The sequence below is a fragment of the Kogia breviceps genome, chromosome 9, assembly GCF_026419965.1.
Source record: "Kogia breviceps isolate mKogBre1 chromosome 9, mKogBre1 haplotype 1, whole genome shotgun sequence".
Lineage (NCBI taxonomy): Eukaryota > Metazoa > Chordata > Mammalia > Artiodactyla > Physeteridae > Kogia > Kogia breviceps.
In genome coordinates, this window is record NC_081318.1 from 5,174,878 (window position 1) to 5,193,461 (window position 18,584).

An 18,584-nucleotide genomic window follows, 5' to 3' on the forward strand; every position below is an offset into this window, starting at 1 on the left:
TTAATCCACTGCTGCCCCCAGGATTCTGTGCAACATCTTAAGAGTTTGTGCTTCGATGGAAGGGCACAAAAGGAAGTGAAGGAATTCTGTTAATTGATCATAGGAATGATTTCTCCAAATACAGTATTTTTATTAAATCTTATTGAGTAGTTTTCACCATTGACCAATCTTTGTGCTTCATATACATTTTCTAAAAGACGTTTGTAAATTTAATTTAATTAGGATAAAAATCTTGAGATTGAAACTTGTGTAGAATTTTATTCATATTTGAAACTACATTGCAGTGGAAATAAAAATAGAAACTTTTGCATGTGTTTTCTAAAACCATTTAAAATAATTCCAAAGTTCATTATAGATAATTCTTTGGAATGATATTATTTAACTTTGTGATAATGAAAGAGTAGACTTCTATTTTTTAGTTGTTTTCTTCTGACCACAGACAGCCTGGCTTGTCTGTCTGTACAAATGTCAATCATGCAATCAGCATTTTTGTAGAAGGGTTGCTTTCTTGGTTGTATCTTAAATCTTAACTTCTTTAATTTTGTTATTCTGAATTTTAGTGGGATTACTATAACATTGTAGGTTTGGAGAATATTTCATGGAAGATGATGATTTATAATCAATGTTCTGAGTTGGTAAGATTTTACGGGGTACCAGATCTGGAAAAAAAAAAAAGAAATTTCTTGACTTGGCCTTTATCTAAGCAAAGTTAAGAATCTGATTCCCGTTTCCTGCTCTTCTCCCCCATATTGACAGCGTTTAAAACATTTGTTTATTTAAAAATAGGAATTCTTCAGTAACCAAGACCACAGTTAAATCATAATTTAAGCTAGTTTATTAAAACAACAGAAGTAGACTGAAGTTACATAATGTTTCTTTTTATTTTTTCAGTGCCAGGAGTAGAAAACACTTGGCCAGCTTCATAGAAGATTAGAAAGTTTGAGGAGGAAAAGTAGACTTGTTTGTTTATTGAGCAGGAGGGTAATTGTCCATAATTACAGATGCTTGTTTTGAGGCTTGGAAAAGGTGGTTTTAAAAAAAACTTATATTTAAAAAAACCACGAAGAACACCTATAAATAAAAGGAGTAAGAAAAATTTGTCAAAATACGGTTGCAGTATCTTAAGTGGACTTATTGCATGAAAATTCTTTTGTTAAACGGGGCGGGGGTGGGGGAGGCGGGGAAGTGGCCTCTGGTTTTGGAGAGAGGGACCCGAGTAGGACATTTTTGGTAGACATTGTAGACCATTTTAGGGGGTTAATATTTCAGTTTTGACCTCCTCACTCCAGAGAGAATAGAAAGAATTTGGAGATTTACCCATAGGGTTAACCTAAGGTTTTAACGTTGTGACACAAAATGTGTTTGTTTCCCTTTGTTTCATACTCTCAGCTCCCAACAAAATTTCATTAAATAATATAAAATAATAAAATGCACTTGTTGGTTTATTTGAAATTAAATGGTAGGGGTGAAGTTCCTGTAAAAGGTTAGCAAAGAGTTAACCTTAGGGGCTTTCTCTGTTGGCTGTCTCCAGCAAGGTTCCCGATCTGAGCTTTGGAGAAATCCATCCCACCTTTTTGAGGCGCCTGCTACGCACGGATCTACTTTCTCTAGTCGTGCTTTTTCCTCCACCTACCTTCCCCCTCCTCTTTCTTGTAGGCTCCCCGAGTATGTGTCTTGGGTGTGTGTTTGGTGGTGGGTGTGTGTGGCGGGAGAGTCTCAGAGCCGTAGGAGAAGTTGCAAGAAAGAACCTTAATGCTCACTTGTTTTGTTGTGTGTGGATGGGTGCTGCAGTGGGATCGGCGTGGCAGGTCTCGGTTGGGAGCCAGGGAGCCTGCCCTATTGAATCGCGCTGCCGGAGGATGGATGGTGAAGCTGAAAGTGTTCTTATCAAGTGTCGTTGGATCTGGGAGGGTAATATGGCTGATCCCAGCGGTGATAGCAGTTTTTATAAGGTGATTTAAGTACTAAAATGTGAAATGACAGTAAAAAGAGTTAGAAGCCCGAATGCCCTAAGGATAAAAAGTTTTGTTTTTTTGCAGAGGAGCATATTTTTGCATCTGGTTCTGGAGAATGACTTGGCTTGGATTGTTACTGTTAAAAATAAACAAAGACAAAACTAACAGAAGTATTGCATTTCTCTATTATGTGTTTAATTAAAGCATTAAATGTGATAGCACTAGATATTGAGATATGTATTTTAATCGTGGAATCAAATCTGGGTTTGTAAAATAAGGGAAGAACAAATCATACAGGTTTTATATTCTGAATTTGGAATTTGACTGATAGGAGAGGGATAGGAATAAAGTAGTATCTTTAACTCTCCTCTTTGGTTCCCAAGATTTTTCACCTAGTTTCTAAAGTAGTTTTATTAGCTATTCTAGAATAATTCAGCATTTTAATTCCAATTCTGTGTAAATTGTGTGTGTACATAAGAGTAGATATACTTCTGTAAAGTATTTAAATCGTAGTAAGAATTTGACACATTTTGAAATATTTATATAATTTGAAAACTCTGAAAAAACATTTGGACTCAAGTATTCCGTGGCAGGTTTGAGGATTTTCAACATATTTCTTTATGTGTGTTTATCCTCCAGTTACAATTAGAAAAGAAAAAAACAAAAGTAAAATCTTTGGTCCCTTCACCAGCATTTTAACATATTTCTTCTGGTAATCTGCTAGAACTTAATTAGATCAGAAGAAGGGAAAAAAACCCAACTATTTTGTAGCTAATGTGTTTTAGAGAACTTGTTTCAAGCTGAGAGAAAAACAGTTTGATGAATTTAAATACATGTTCCCTTTTTGTTAAGTAAAAATATGATAGTATAGGTTTAATTTCATTATGTTACAACTGAACTCATATTTAGACTTCTACTTATTCTGAGATATTTAATACTTAAAATACTTATGTGTAATATTTAATATATTTAACCTCAGCTGGCATTAGCTATATATCTTTTTTTCTTGTAAAATCTTGTAGTATATGTTAAGTATGATAAACTGTCTCTTCTGGAATAATTTTTATTATATATTGAAGCTGCAGCAGTGCCTGATTTCTAAGTAGACTTTTCTTTTTCTTTTTTTAAACCTAGGGCATAAAATCCTGCCTGGCTACTTTTCTAAAAGTAAAGTTAAATGATAGTGTAATATATGTTTTATTTTCTGTAAGGCCAATTGAATTGGAAACAATGTATTTTATTAACAAGTGTTTAAATTTGAATTTTAACTATTTCATCGTGTATATTTTAGAATAAACAGTTGCTGTTTCCAATGTAAAATGTTATATTTATTATAAACTTATGATTGTTCTAGTTGTATAGTTTCTTTATGCACATGTTTTAAAAAATATTTATATATATATTTTTTGAAATTTTTGGCTGCATTGGGTCTTTGTTGCTGCGCGCGGGCTTTCTCTAGTTGCTGTGAGCGAGGGTTACTCTTTGTTGCAGTGCCGGTGGCTCCTCTTGTTGTGGAGCACAGGCTCTAGGCAGCACAAGCTTCAGTAGTTGCAGCACGTGGGCTCAGTAGTTGTGGCTCGCAGGCTCCAGAGCGTAGGCTCAGTAGTTGTGGCGCATGGGCTTAGTTGCTCTGTGGTATGTCGTATCTTCCCAGACCAGGGCTCGAACCTTTGTCCCCTGCATTGGCAGGTGGAATTTTAACCACTGCACCACCAGGGAAGTACTGCACATATATGTGTGTGTGTGTGTGTGTGTGTGTGTGTGTGTGTGTGTGTGTGTGTGTGTGTGTGTGTGTGTGTGTGTGTATACACACACACACACATATATATTTAACATCTTTATTGGAGTATAATTGCTTTACAATGGTGTGTTAGTTTCTGCTTTATAACAAAGTGAATCAGTTATACATATACATATGTTCCCATATCTCTTCTCTCTTGCATCTCCCTCCCTCCTACCCTCCCTATCCCACCCCTTTAGGTGGTCACAAAGCACCAAGCTGATCTCCCTGTGCTATGTGGCTGCTTCCCACTAGCTATCTGTTTTACGTTTGGTAGTGTATATATGTCCACTGCACATATGTTTTTAACATCTATACCTATATGCAAAATGTAAAATAAATACAAGACTAATGTCATATAGCCAAGTCCTTTCTAAACTACCTAATGCCTTATTAAAGAACACTGAACCATTTTTTCTTTGCTTCATTTTAATGATAACAAAAATGTAATTTCTCTTAAGTGTCAAATTATGCAATAGCCTCCTATATTTTTATTTGAGAGGAGTTTAGTAAATTATTTTTAAATGTTTCTTAGCTTTTATATTTTATGGATAACGGAAAAGTGTCTGTGACTTAACTGAAATATGATGTGTGATGCACTCACCTTGTTCCATCACAGCCATTTGGCTCTTAGTGGTGAAGTAGAACGTGAACTGTTCTTCCTGCAAACAAGTGCATTCATTTATGCTGTTTAACTGGGACTGATGACACTCTGTGATGTTAAAGAAAAATGTGGTCATCATGTGGAAGCTTCCCAAAGTGTAACTTGTATTTTGAAGAAGTTGATCCCAGTTGGTTTTTAGATGTTTTATTTTTAAAAAAGCTGTTTCTTGAGTAGAATATTGTTAAACAAATGGTAAACACCATGAACTGTAATGCTGTAGCATTCCCCTTCAGCTGCCTTCTCCTTACAAAAAAGAAGCCACCACCTCTAAGAACAGTTAAAAGAGAAAGACAGAACAAAACAAAACCCCCCAGAAAACAAAAGCTTTTTTTTTTTTGGCGGTTCGCGGGCCTCTCACTGTTGTGGCCTCTCCCTTTGCAGAGCACAGGTTCCGGACGCACGGGCTCAGCGGCCATGGCTCACGGGCCCAGCCGCTCTGCGGCGTGTGGGATCTTCCCCGACCGGGGCACGAACCCGCGTCCCCTGCATCGGCAGGCTGACTCTCAGCCACTGGGCCACCAGGAAGCCCAAAAGCCTTTTTTAATGGGGGAAAACTAATGGCTTATTTAACATTTTCGTATAGCCATTTTTGAGATCTCACTTAAATCTTCCATCATGGGTTAGAACTGGCTGTGTTTCTCTTAGAATTTGGTCTTATCTCTATATTTGGCTCTATGGTTTTGCATAATGTTTTGAATAGTAATAAATAAAAAGTTGGTCCTTTTTTCATCTTGTGTTATGTATAGACTTCATGAAATACTTTTCCCTTTTCAGGTCTGGCAGATTAAAAATAAATAATGAAATAAACTTTATATTAATCTAAAAGTAAAAAGGACAGAGGAAAAGATGGAATGAAAACTGAAATAAATTTAAGTCTGCTGAATTTGAAATGCTGTTGTGTATACTACTAACACCAGTAAAACCTAAAACAATCTAGAAAAAGTGTTAAAGATACATTTCCATATTTGTGGTAAAATAATTATTAAAATTGAGAAACCATGGATGAATGGGGATGTTTTGGCTTGGTTGAGGTAATCGTAAATTAAATCTGTAGTTAAATTTTACTTTGATATGGAGTGATGGTCCAGTAATTTTGATGATAGTAATATATACAGCCTGTAACTTGAATTATTAGATTGTCTGTACATACCTCTAAAGATGGTGGAAAGCTTCAAAAATTATTTAACCCGGCACTCAGGAATATTAGGAAAAAGAAGTTTTATCTATTACATTATAGGGAAAAATGTAGGCAGGATGTGTTATGAATTGTGTTTTCATGAAGAGATCAGTATTCCTTGGTGTTTTTTTTCTCAAGTCCATTGAAAAATTTAGAAGTCAGATATCTAGTTGCTTATAATAAAGGTCAGCAACCCTTCCTCACTCCTTAGTGCCACTCTCCAAAGGAAACTTTCAATTAATTATTTGTGTGGTTTTTGTGACTAAATAATAAGATTATTTTATGATTTATCAATTTTACATTGATTTCTGCTCTGATAGATGAGGATTTGGTTCATTTTTTCTACTTACCCAATAGATGTATCACTTTTAATATCCCTGTTCTCTTTGCAAGTTATGTAATATAATAGACTTTTCCTTCATGTTAATATAGATTGTCTATCTTGATTTCCCAGGAGGAAAATTGAAGCTATTAGTGCTTCTACTTTTGTTTTCACCTTTCCTTTCCCCTTTATGCCCCTATGTCTGTCATTTCTACTTTGGCATTGTCAAGGTTGAGAACATTTATACTCTGTTTGCCTGTGACTTGGTTTTAATAGTTGGAAATTGATGAATAGTTTCTACATTATTGTGGTGGTATAAATATTGTTCACAGTAGAGGAAAGGAGAGTACAATTACATTTCCTGTATTGGTTCTTGGTTTTTGAGTCTGTAATTGCCTTTTTTCTTGTCGTATTTGTCATTGTTCTTTCTTTCATGTTATCAGCTTTCCATGCTATTTGTTTTTATTGCTGTTATTTTATGTATGTGAGTACTTTTCCCCGAGGAAAGGCTTCTCCTAGTCTTTTTCGTTATTATGGACTAGATATTATCTAGACCTGTTACATGTTGTCCTTAGTGCTGGACTCTGCATCACTGCATTTGCACTTTGCTTCTGCTCTTATTGGATCTTTAGTCTTTGAGTTACTTCCTTGTTTTAATGCAGTATATCCCTCACAGAAATTTCTAGAAAGAACATGTGGAAGATACAGTTTTGAATCCTGGCATATCTGAAAGAGTCTTCATTAACCCTTATAGTTGACTGGTGTTATTTTTATTCAAGCTAAACTAAGTTGAAAATTATTTTCCGTCAAAGCTTTTAATGCATTGCTCCAATGTCTTTTAGTATCCATTGTTGTTGTTGAGGAGAAGTCTGATACAGTGTGTTTATTGTTCCATTGTGGGTGATGTATTTTATCTTCCTCTGTGGAAGCTCCTTAGAGCTTTCTTTCTGTCCTTTTTTTTTTTTTTTTTTTTTTTTTTTTTTTTTTTTTTTTTTTGCGGTACGTGGGCCTCTCACTGTTGTGGCCTCTCCCGTTGCGGAGCACAGGCTCCGGACGCGCAGGCTCAGCGGCCATGGCTCACGGGCCCAGCCGCTCCGCGGTATGTGGGATCCTCCCAGACCGGGGCACGAACCCGTGTCCCCTGCATTGGCAGGCGGATTCTCAACCACTGCGCCACCAGGGAAGTCCCGTCTGTCCTTTTTAAATAGAAATTTCTTACAGATGTTTAGAGATGGTTCTTTTCCATTATTATTAAACTAAAGACTCATGTTTTTTAGTTCTTGGGAAATTCTCCTATTATTGCTTTAATTCTCTTCATAACTCCTTTTAGTTGGTTATTGGGCTTTATGTATTCATGCCCACTCCCCCACCCCCATTTTTTTGTCCTTTGTTTTTCTGGGCATTTCCTCTATTTTATTCTAAGACTGTAATTTTACTTTAGCAGTCATATTTTAAATTTTCAAGAATTCCACCCCCCCCCCACGCCCAGCATCCTTTTTCCATTTTATGGATTCATAATCTTCTTGAATCTCTTTGAAAATGTTAATAGAGTTTTTTTTAAAGTCATCACCCTTCCTCGTATCTGTTTGCTCTAGGGTAATTGTTGTTTATCTTGGTCTCATTTATGTTGTAGGGTTTTTAGTCAGACATCTGCTGATCCTTGTCACTCATATTTAAGACCTTGTAGAAGGGCTCATGGTGAGTTCTTGGTGGGAATTAATGATTAGCTTGAAGTTGATAACGCTTTGTATTCTGACATTTAGGGGTCCATTGTTTTACCCCAGAGTGCCACCCCCCCCAGCTCTTTTCACCAGTTCCCTTCCCCAGACAATGATTTCTTTTTTTTTTAAGAAAAGATCTCTTCATTTTATTTTACTTTTAAATGATAATTCTTTTCCTTAAAAACTTTTTAAATACTATTTCAGTGATATTTTATTGAAAGGAGATAATGTGTGTATGTTTGATCTGCTGTTTGAACCAAGAGATTCTCCTTCAGCTTTTAAGCTGGACTAGACCAAAGCTAATATTCACATGTGCATTTTATCCAGTGTTTCAGAATGTGTTAGGTTGTAGAAATATAATGGGAGCTTTAGGTTGTATATGTGTTCTGGATGTTTAGAAAAGAGAGTACTCACTTTGTGTGTTGGGCCTTTTACAGTAGGTGGAGGAATAGGAAAACTGTCACAAAAAAGTTATGAATATGATACCTGCTGGTGAAAATATTCAGATAGCTTAGGAGAGTATAATTAATTAAATAGTGTAAGGCCTTTTTCCACTCTCTTCTGCCCTGTATTTCAGAGAGAATTACTGTGAACTCTATCTTGTATTCTTCTTGACTCTTGCTATGCGTATATGTTTTCTATTTTTACATAATGTGCTTACATTCATTTTCACACAGATGGGATCATTTTATATGTATTTTTAAAAATTTATTTATTTGGCTGTGCCAGGTTTTAGTTGCAGTATGCGGGATCTTCGTTGCGGCCTGTGGGATCTTCGTTGTGGCATGTGGGATCTTTAATTGTGGGCTGTGGGATCTAGTTCCCTGGATTGAAACTGGGCCCCCTGCATTGGGAGCACAGAGTCTTAGCCACTGCAGCACCAGGGAAGTCCCCTCATATGTGTTGCTTTGTGATTTTCTCTTGTCACTTAGTTTATCTTGAACATTTTTCTGTTTTAGCATATATACATCAATATCATTCTTTTCAAAAACTGCCTAATATTCATCCAGCTGATGCAAATTGAGGGCTTTGCTTATGCCAAGGAGTGTTCAGGAGTGCTCTAGATTCTGGGGATTCAGTGGTGCACAACGGAGATCAAGCCCTTTCTTTCACTGGACAAATACTTCAGTAGTGAGAGGAACAAAATAAATGTATTCCTTATCATTAATTTCAGACAGTGAGAGGTACCATAAAGAAAATAAAACTGTGGTAACGGTATTGAGAGTGTCTGTTAATGGTTCTGAGAGACAGTAATGCATGTAGTGAAGTTGTCAGGAAGGTCTTGTTGAAGTGATGATATTGAAGTAGACCTGGGTGAAGTGGAGGCAGTTATGAGAAAATTCAGAAGAACATGGTTCATTGTGAAGCCCCCAAAACAAGAATGAGCGTGTGATGCTCAAGGGACCCTCCTACCTCTCAAAATAAAAGGCTGGTGTCACCGGACATTCAGGAGAGCTTATGAGATCAGCGTCTGAGAGGCAGGCAGGAGCCTGATCCACGTGGTGCCCTGCATACTAAGGGCAAGGTCATGGTAAGGAGCAGGAATTTTATTCTCAGTGCAGTGGAAGCCATCGGAGGGTTTTAAACCAACAAAGCTATTGAAGTAATCTTGGCAGGTATGGCTTAGAGTAGGCTTGTGACAGAGGAGAAAGGTGATTAGGTTTTATATGTGTTTTGAAAGCTACTGTGATAAGGTCTGCTAAAGGATTTGATGAGGGGAGTTTGAGAAAAAGAAGGAAAGCTGTTGTCTAGATTTTTGGCTTCCGCAGCTTGGGTGGATAGTAGTGTCACTTAGATTATTAGAGAGCCTAGTGGAAAAATGGGTTTGTAAACTAGATTGGAGTACCCTAATTTATTTAACCATTCCCTTATTGATGGTCATTTAGTTGGTTTCCAGTTTTATTGTTATCTTTGTAGTGAACATCCTTGTGCTTGTATAAATTTACTTGTTGGCATATTTTAGAAGGTAAATTCCTAGATGTAGAGTTGTCTTATTAAAGAGTATTGTGTTTCAGGTTTTGACAGCTACTGGCCGATTGCCCTCCACAAATGGAGTATTGACTTGGACTCCCACACAGAGTATGTGTCTGTCGTCCCCCGCCCCGCATCCTTGCCAGCAACATATGCTGGGTGGGGCTGGGGTGGGGGGACAGGGCATATAGTTCTGAAAATGGAAATTGTAGTTCTAATAGAATTTTTCTTTACTAAGTCACCTAAGTACTCTGTTCCCAGAATGAAAATCAGCCCTCATCCTTTTCTTTTTTGTATCTCCGTATCTCCGAAGTCATAACATGTCTCTGGCCATAGTTTCTTCCAGCTACCAGTCATATAGTTTGTTGGTCAGTCCTTCTAACTTCGGTGACATTTATGAAGCCTTTCATCATAATTATGATAAAAATGATGAACATAAAGACTGTTCATTGTTTAATGTATCCTATCCTAAATGTGTCACATGTGCTGTATTAATCTGTTTAGTCATTACCAACAATCTAAAAGTAAATACTGTTATATCTCCAGTGTTTTCAGTGGAGAAAACTGAGACAAAGGACTTCTACCAATCTTTGACTGTCTTTTCATTTTTATCTTCTTTTTCTGTCAGAGTGTTTCTTTCTGATAAGTTTGGCACTGATTATGGGTCAAAACACAAACACAAAATAAGTGGCAGAAAGAGAGGCGCAGGTGGAATCATTGTGTTGCAGAACACATTCAGTTTGGGAGAAAGCTCTGCTTGTTGGGTTCTGGTGGTCAAACTGCCTAGCTTCAAATTCTAGCCTTATAATTAAGTAGCTCCTTGATTTGAGGCTGATCATTGGTCTTTCTCGTAGCTCAGTTTCATCAATTTTAAAATGGAATAACAGAAATTCCCTGGTGGTGCAGTGGTTAAGAATCCACCTAACAATGCAGGGGACACAGGTTCAAGCCCTGCTCTGGGAAGATTCCACATGCCGTGGAGCAACTAAGCCTGTGTGCCACAGCTACTGAGCCTGTGCTCTAGAGCCCAAGAACTGCAACTACTGAAGCGTGTGTGCCACAACCACTGAAGCCCATGTGCCTAGAGCCCGTGCTCCTCAACAAGAGAAGCCACTGCAATGAGAAGCCCGTGCACCGCAGTGAAGAGTAGCCCCCGCTTGCTGCAACTAGAGAAAGCCTGTGCACAGCAATGAGGACCCAACGCAGCAAATAAATAAGTGAACAAATAAATATATGAAAACCTGGAATAACAATAGTACACATTTTGTAGGGTTGTAGTGGGCAATAAATAATGCATGTAAAAGTGGATAGCACATGGCCAGGGCAGAGTAAATACTTCATCAAAGTTAACTCTTATATTTACATTACTGGTCAGGAGTGAACAGTCTGTCTAACATTCAGAGCATGGGGAAAAAATACAGGCAATGGAATATCACACTCTTATGAATTGTATGTTCATGTGTAAAGTTAAAGAAATAGTAAATACCACTAGTGTTTTTAGTGAGTGAATTGGGATATACATGACATGTATTAAGCTTTTATGTTTCTTCTGGGGTGACATATTATTCCATGGTTATTTTAATTTGCATGTCTTATGATTGAGTTAAATTGAGTGTATCTGCCACTAGCATTTCATTTTTTGGCAAATCGCCTACCTATGCCCTGTACCAGGTACCTTTTGAATTCAAATAACAAAAACCTTAATTTAAAATGGCTGAAATGAGTCAGATTTCACTTCATATGACCAGAGTCCAGGTGTATTTCAGTAGCCTGATGAAATTATCAAGGACCCAGATGCTGTCCCCTTTCCTGCTTTTTAAAATCTTCAGCTTGGGAGGAATCAGACTCCCTGACTTTAGACTATACTACAAAGCTACAATAATCAAGACAGTATGGTACTGGCACAAAAACAGAAATATAGATCAGTGCAGCAGGATAGAAAGCCCAGAGATAAACCCCCACACACATGGTCACCTTATCTTTGACAAAGGAGGCAAGGATATACAATGGAGAAAAGATAGCCTTTTCAATAAGTGGTGCTGGGAAAACTGGACAGCTACATGTAAGAGAATGAAGTTAGAACACTCCCTAACACCATACACAAAAATAAACTCAAAATGGATTAAAGACCTAAATATAAGGCCAGACACTGTACAACTCTTAGAGGAAAACATAGGCAGAACACTCTGTGACATAAATCACAGCAAGATCCTTTCTGACCCACCTCCTAGAGAAATGGAAATAAAAACAAAAATAAACAAATGGGGCCTAATGAAACTTAAAAGCTTTTGCACAGCAAAGGAAACCATAAACAAGATGAAAAGATAACCATCAGAGTGGGAGAAAATAGTTGCAAATGAAGCAACTGACAAAGGATTAATCTCCAAAATATACAAGCAGCTCAATATTAAAAAAACAAACAACCCAATCCAAAAATGGGCAGAAGATTTAAGTAGACATTTCTACCAAGAAGATATACAGATTGCCAACAAACACACGAAAGGATTCTCAACATCACTAATCATTAGAGAAATGCAAATCAGAACTACAATGAGGTATCACCTCATACCAGTCAGAATGGCCATCATCAAAAAATGTATAAACAATAAATGCTGGAGAGGGTGTGGAGAAAAGGGAACCCTCTTGCACTGTTGGTGGGAATGTAAATTGATACAGCCACTCTGGAGCACAGTATGGAGGTTCCTTAAAAAACTAAAAATAGAATTACCATACGACCCAGCAATCCCACTACTGGGCATATACCCTGAGAAAACCATAATTCAAAAAGAGTCATGTACCACAATGTTCATTGCAGCACTATTTACAATAGCCAGGTCATGGAAGCAACCTAAGTGTCCATCAACAGATGAATGGATAAAGAAGATGTGGCACATATATACAATGGAATATTACTCAGCCATACAAATAAATGAAATTGAGTTATTTGTAGTGAGGTGGATTGACTTAGAGTCTGTCATACAGAGTGAAGTAAGTCAGAAATAGAAAAACAAATACTGTATGCTAATACATATATATGGAATCTTTAAAAAAAAAGGTTCTGAAGAACCTAGGGGCAGGACAGGAATAAAGACGCAGACGTAGAGAATGGACTTGAGGATACGGGGAGGGGGTAGGGTAAGCTGGGGTGAAGTGAGAAAGTGGCATGGACATAAATACACTGCCAAATGTAAAATAGATAGCTAGTGGGAAGCAGCTGCATAGCACAGGGAGATCAGCTTGGTGCTTTGTGACCATCTAGAGGGGTGGGGTAGGGAGGGTGGGAGGGAGATGCAAGAGGGAGGAGATATGGGGATATATGTGTACGTATAGCTGATTCACGTTGCTATAAAGCAGAAACTAATACACATTGTAAAGCAATTATACCTCAATAAAGTTAAAAAAAAATCTTCAGCCTGTTGTTGAATTCACTTAAATAATTATTGAGCACCTATAATTTACCAGGCAGTAGTCTGTAGCTATGGGAAATAACAGCAGTGAGCAAAACAGGCCATGTTTACTGCCCTCCGAAAGCTTACAGTTTGGTGGGGGTAGGGGAGGAGGCGAACAAGGAGGTAGAATGTTCAGTAAGAAGATATTAAGTGTTTTTTTTTAAATGTGGAAATAAACATTTATTTTAGATATCAGACAATAACAGAGCTAATTAACCCAATTTTACTGCAGCAGTATAAAAATCATGCCTTCACCACAGTGTAAGATTTAAATGCATCTGCACAAGGGTGCACATTATGTAAAATGTAGTAAGGTTGCTGCTGCCCTGCCAAGCACTTCCAGTCCCTACCCAGCTCCTGCTGCAATACTGGTGGTCCCAGTAGCTTCATGGAAGCAAATCATTAAAAAAAAAAAATAAAGCAATTAAAAAGAGAAAATGCTTCAGTGACCATGTATCCAGCTCAAGCTTTCTCTACTTAAATGATCTTCCCACTAATAAATCTTTATTTCACTCAAACTTGAACAATAAACCTTCCATACTGAAGTATCTTCCTTGCGTAATTAATTCAAAGGAAAAAACCCAAAATGATTAGTAAAGAAAAATGTAGGGATTAACACACCCTTTTAATTTGTTTTATTTTATTTTATTTTATTTTTTGGTGGTACGCGGGCCTCTCACTGCTGTGGCCTCTCCCGTTGTGGAGCACAGGCTCCCGACGCGCAGGCTCAGAGGCCATGGCCCACGGACCCAGCCGCTCCGCGGCATGTGGGATCCTCCCGGACCCGGGCACGAACCCGCGTCCCCTGCATCGGCAGGCGGACTCTCAACCACTGCGCCACCAGGGAATCCCTGTTTTAAATATTTTTAAGGTTTAAAAATTGTTTAAAGTTTTTAATTTCTAGTAAGAAAACATTATCTGAATGAATGCCCTAATGGCAAACCACTGTAAAATGTTTCAGCTGCATCTGGAGCAGAGGGGTAGGGGTTATCCTCAGAGCCCCCCAGCTTTCTTCACGAGAAGGTCAGAGGTACACTGGTTTGTATCATTGCGACGTCCATTAGGTGATCTAAGTTGCTTTTCCTTCAGCAGGGGCTGTTTGTCAGAAAGGCATTATGTTTGACCTCCAAATTTGGCCGACAATTTATGGATGAGATTCATACCCTTTGAGTTGCTCTGGTATTTTTCGTATTTGCCGGGTTCTGAGCCACATCCTGGAAGGCCACCATAACTTCTGGATTCTGCATGGCTGCGAGAACTTCTGGATCACTAAGAATTTCATTGAGCCCAGGCATTCCTGCCATTCCAGGCATGCCCCCTCCCATTCCAGGCATTCTGCCTGGAAAGCCACCCGGAAAAGAGCCGTACTGAGCCCCTGATTGTCATCTGGCTTCTTCCTCCCTCTGGGCTCTCGCATGTTCTTCCCAAGCCTTCTTGACCCTTTCTGTTTCTTTGATCTCTCGTTCTTCACGTTTTTGCTCATACTTTTTCCCATGTTCAGCAATTTTCTGGGCCCTGGGTTGAACTTCTTTCAGCATTGCACTAGCATCTTCATCATAATTCGGCTTACAGGCAAGGGCTAGATCATGGGCAGCTTCTTCCCTATGGCCCCAAAGTCTGTGTGCTTTCGCTCGCCACTTGTATGGCTGAGCTGAATCAGGATTTATTTCAATAGCTCTGTCACAGTCTCGGATGGCAGCGTTTGGCTTGTGTAATTTGATGAAGACACTTGCTCTTTTGCCATACAGAATGGCCAAACGAGGATTTAGCTTGATGGCATCTGTGAACAAGTCAATGGCTTTCTGTAGTTCACCATCATTTAGGGCATCAGTGGCAGCTACTTTATCATTTGCCTGATCCATCATCTCCTCAGTTATCTCTACACTTTTATCTCCCATTTCTTGAGGGGCATCAGTGTCTGGTTCAGTCACACCTTCATTGTCAATTTCTAGATCACTTTCCTCACTTGATGGTTCATCTGTCTTTATGTTTTCCTCCACCTTCTTTTTTTCTTTTTTCTTTTTGCGGTACGCGGGCCTCTCACCGCTGCGGCCTCTCCCGTTGTGGAGCACAGGCTCCGGACGCACAAGCTCAGCGGCCACGGCTCACGGGCCCAGCCGCTCCGCGGCACGTGGGATCTTCCCGGACCGGGGCACGAACCCGCGTGCCCTGCATCGGCAGGCGGACTCCCAACCACTGCGCCACCAGGGAAGCCCCCAATTTAGTTTTATGAGTAGCAGGTGGTATTGTACCCCCCTGCTCTCCACCCACTTCCTCAGGAAGCGCATTTCCTCGGTGTGCAGAACGCTTGGGTCCTGCTTGCACGTTTTCATGGAGGCTGGAAGCTCGCTCACTTTGCGGGGGGTCCGTGGTCCGGAGGTGGCGGGCGCGGCGAGGCTGCGGCCTGATTCCAAGCCCAATGTTAACTGTTATGGAGAAAAATAAAGCAATGCAGGGGGAAGGGCGAGGCTGAGTCGGGTTATTCTAATGACCTGACCAGGGAAGGCTTCAATGCAGTGACCTTTGAGTGGAGTCTCAAAGGTAGTAAGAGTGCAAGGGCAAGAGGTGCGGTGGAAGAGCATTTCAGACAGAGGGCCTCTCCCGGAGCACACAGGCCCAGGGCAGGAGTGAGCTGGTGCCTTCAAAGACCTGGAAGGAGAGCTGGGGTGGGTGGCAGAGCTGAGTGGTGGCTGGCAGAGAGGGGAGCAGGAAGTCAGCACGTGCGGGGCCTTGTGGACCATTGTGAGATCTTTTGGCTTTTATTCCGGGTGAGATGAGATACCTTTGGGGGCTTTAGAGCAGAGGGCTGACCTTATCTGACTAACACTTTGAAAGGTTCATGCTGGCTGCTGTGTTGAGACTAGGATGAAGGGGATAAAGGCTGAAGCAGGCGTGGTAGTTACGAAAATATTGCAAGCAGCCAGGTGAGAGGTATTTTGGAAAAAGATAGACGTCAGAGAAGTGATTCTGTATATATTTTGAAGGCAGAGCTGAAAGGATCTGTGGAGGAGTTGCGTGTGAGGTGTGAGAAGAAGAGAGGAGTGACGTTCACGTTTCTGGTGGTCCACGCGCCCAGCGCCATAAAGATGTGCTCTGTCTCTTCGTGTACGTCTGTTGTATTTGGACCAAAAACCTTTCCTGGATGCTCTCAGCAGATTTTCCCTTGGATCCTATTGGCTGTGATGGGTCATGTATTCCTGTTGTAGGTACAAGTGAGGCTTGGAAAGCCAACATCTGCTCCTCTGAGGTCTTACAATGGTAGATGGCCTTTGACAGCAACAGCGAGTTGATGGCAGGGGGTGGAGTGGCTGCTGGTTGGGTAACAGTAGTGGCTTCGGTGTGTCACTGCCCACTTTTCTGTTGGGTTGGTCATCCTTTAAAAAAAAATTTTTTTTTAAAGTGACTTAGAAATACTCTTTGCATGTTAAGAAAATAAGCTCTTGTAATAATAGCTTCTAAATATTTCCGAGCCATATATTTTAATGAGGTTTTTTTACTCAGATCAGTTTTCTAATTTTGAAATAAATGAATCCTTTCAAAGTTACAAGTGGGGACAGGTGAATGCGGAGACTGATGCATAATTTATAGTTTTTCCTACTCTAGGTGCAAGTGTCATTTTAACCTGAATGCTGGCTAGTCATTCTTTATGAAACTCTCATTTGGGGTCTTGTAAGGGCAGCAATGGGGTGGATGGGAAAGACAGAACCACCCTGATTCCTCTGTTTCCCAGAGGTCTCTCTCCCGTTACTGCTACCGCTGAAGGTGGGCAGCTTCCTCAGAGGCAGAGTCTTCAGTAAGGTTTTCTTCTTGCTTCTCTCGTCAGTGGTCATTGTCTACTGATGTTTCCTTCCCTCCCTCCCTCCCTCTCTTCCTTCACCAACACAGCTGATAACTGGCTTATTATAACCAGAGAATTTTGTTGTATTATATGATTAATTGTTCATCTTCCAACATGGGAGGCAGCGTGGCTCTAAGGTTTTGCGTGTGCTCTTTGTGCTCAGTCACAGCAGAGCTTTGAGCTTCACCTCCACCACTTACTAGTGGTGTGACCCACACCGCCTCATTGCACAGCTCCATTCCTGTTGTGCTAGGGACGGCGTCCCCATCAAACACAATGCAGACGTCGCTTCCTGGAGTTGTACAGTGTGGTGGTTCTGATGTGACTTTAGGCAGGTTAATTCGGCCCTGAGTTTTCAATGAGATCATGAATGTGGAATTCTAAGAACACTGCCTTTAAGAGACTTAAGAGGAAATGATGAACAATTCCATAGCCCTTCGTTTTCACCTTTGACTAACTAATCAAGTGGGGAAGTAGGGTCACTGTGAAGTAGCCGTGAGGTATTATGGAAGGTATATTATAAAAACCTCTATTTTTTCCCCCTCTGCACACGTCATTGTTAAAAAAGCAATTGTGAGTTTATGAGTTTGGATCATTTCCACAGTTCAGCTGGAGCTCTGAGGCCTTTCCAAGGCTCCGTTGTGTTGATGCACAGGGTGGTGGTGGGGGTACAGATAGGTGAGATACATTTACAGTTTTTGCATGATAACTTATCAAGGCGTAGCCAAGAGAGGGAATTCAGTGCAAGCAAGTGGAACTATATTTGGTTTTCTTTTTCCAAAGTGTTCACTTTAATATACTTTTGGTAGGATATTAGAACAATTTCTAAGTTCCAAGTTCTGTGCTTAAAATCAGGAGATTCTCTAAGGAGTCACTGGTTTAGTTTCTGTACGGTAATTCAAGTAGAGTTACAGCACCGTTATAGTAGTTGTTGGGAATTTAGGGGTTTAGGGGTCAAAATAAATACACATTCACTTATGTCCTTTTTCGTGTGGGATACTTATTTGGGGGGATGGTTTAAGTGTACATTTACAAGGAAAATCAATTTAGTGCATATTAAATAACAGTGTATTCCTTTTTTTTTTTTTTTTGTTTTTGTTTTGCGATACACGGGCCTCTCACTGCTGTGGCCTCTCCCGCTGTGGAGCGCAGGCTCCGGCGGGCCCAGCCATTCCGCGGCATGTGGGACCTTCCCGGACCAGGGCACAAACCCACGTCCCCTGCATCGGCAGGCGGACTCTCAACCACTGCACCACCAGGGAAGCCCCACAGTGTATTCCTTTTGATCAAAACTTGCCTAGAGGAATGTTTTGCCAGTAGGTGCAGAGGGGAGTGTAATCGTAAATAAGATTTTAAAATTCTTTTTAAAAAAATTTGGCTGCGTGCGGGACCTTGTTAGTTGTGGCATGCGGGATCTTAGCTGCAGCATGTGGGATCTAGTTCCCTGACCAGGGATTGAACCCGGGCCCCCTGCATTGAGACTGCAGAGTCTTAACCACTGGACCACCAGGGAAGTCTCAAGATTGTTTTATTCTTTTTTTTTTTTTAAATTAATTAATTGGGCTTCCCTGGTGGTGCAGTGGTTGAGAGTCTGCCTGCTGATGCAGGGGATGCGGGTTCCTGCCCCGGTCCGGGAAGATCCCACATGCCGCGGACCGCTGGGCCCATGAGCCATGGCCGCTGAGCCTGCGCGTCTGGAGCCTGCGC

At 40.2% G+C, this 18,584-nt stretch overlaps 1 protein-coding gene, 1 non-coding gene and 1 pseudogene across 18 annotated transcripts in view; 1 reads left to right on the plus strand and 2 right to left on the minus strand.

The window, feature by feature from the left end:
* The window catches only part of KMT2C (lysine methyltransferase 2C), a 289,703-nt gene that overhangs the window by 22,870 nt on the left and 248,249 nt on the right, over nt 1-18,584 (plus strand). The gene's annotated exons all lie outside the window — the stretch shown is intronic.
* LOC131762640 (hsc70-interacting protein pseudogene) lies at nt 14,153-15,039 on the minus strand (annotated as a pseudogene).
* Nucleotides 18,318-18,390, minus strand: TRNAE-CUC (transfer RNA glutamic acid (anticodon CUC)). The gene has a single exon. It is a non-coding gene; the product is annotated as a tRNA-Glu (tRNA).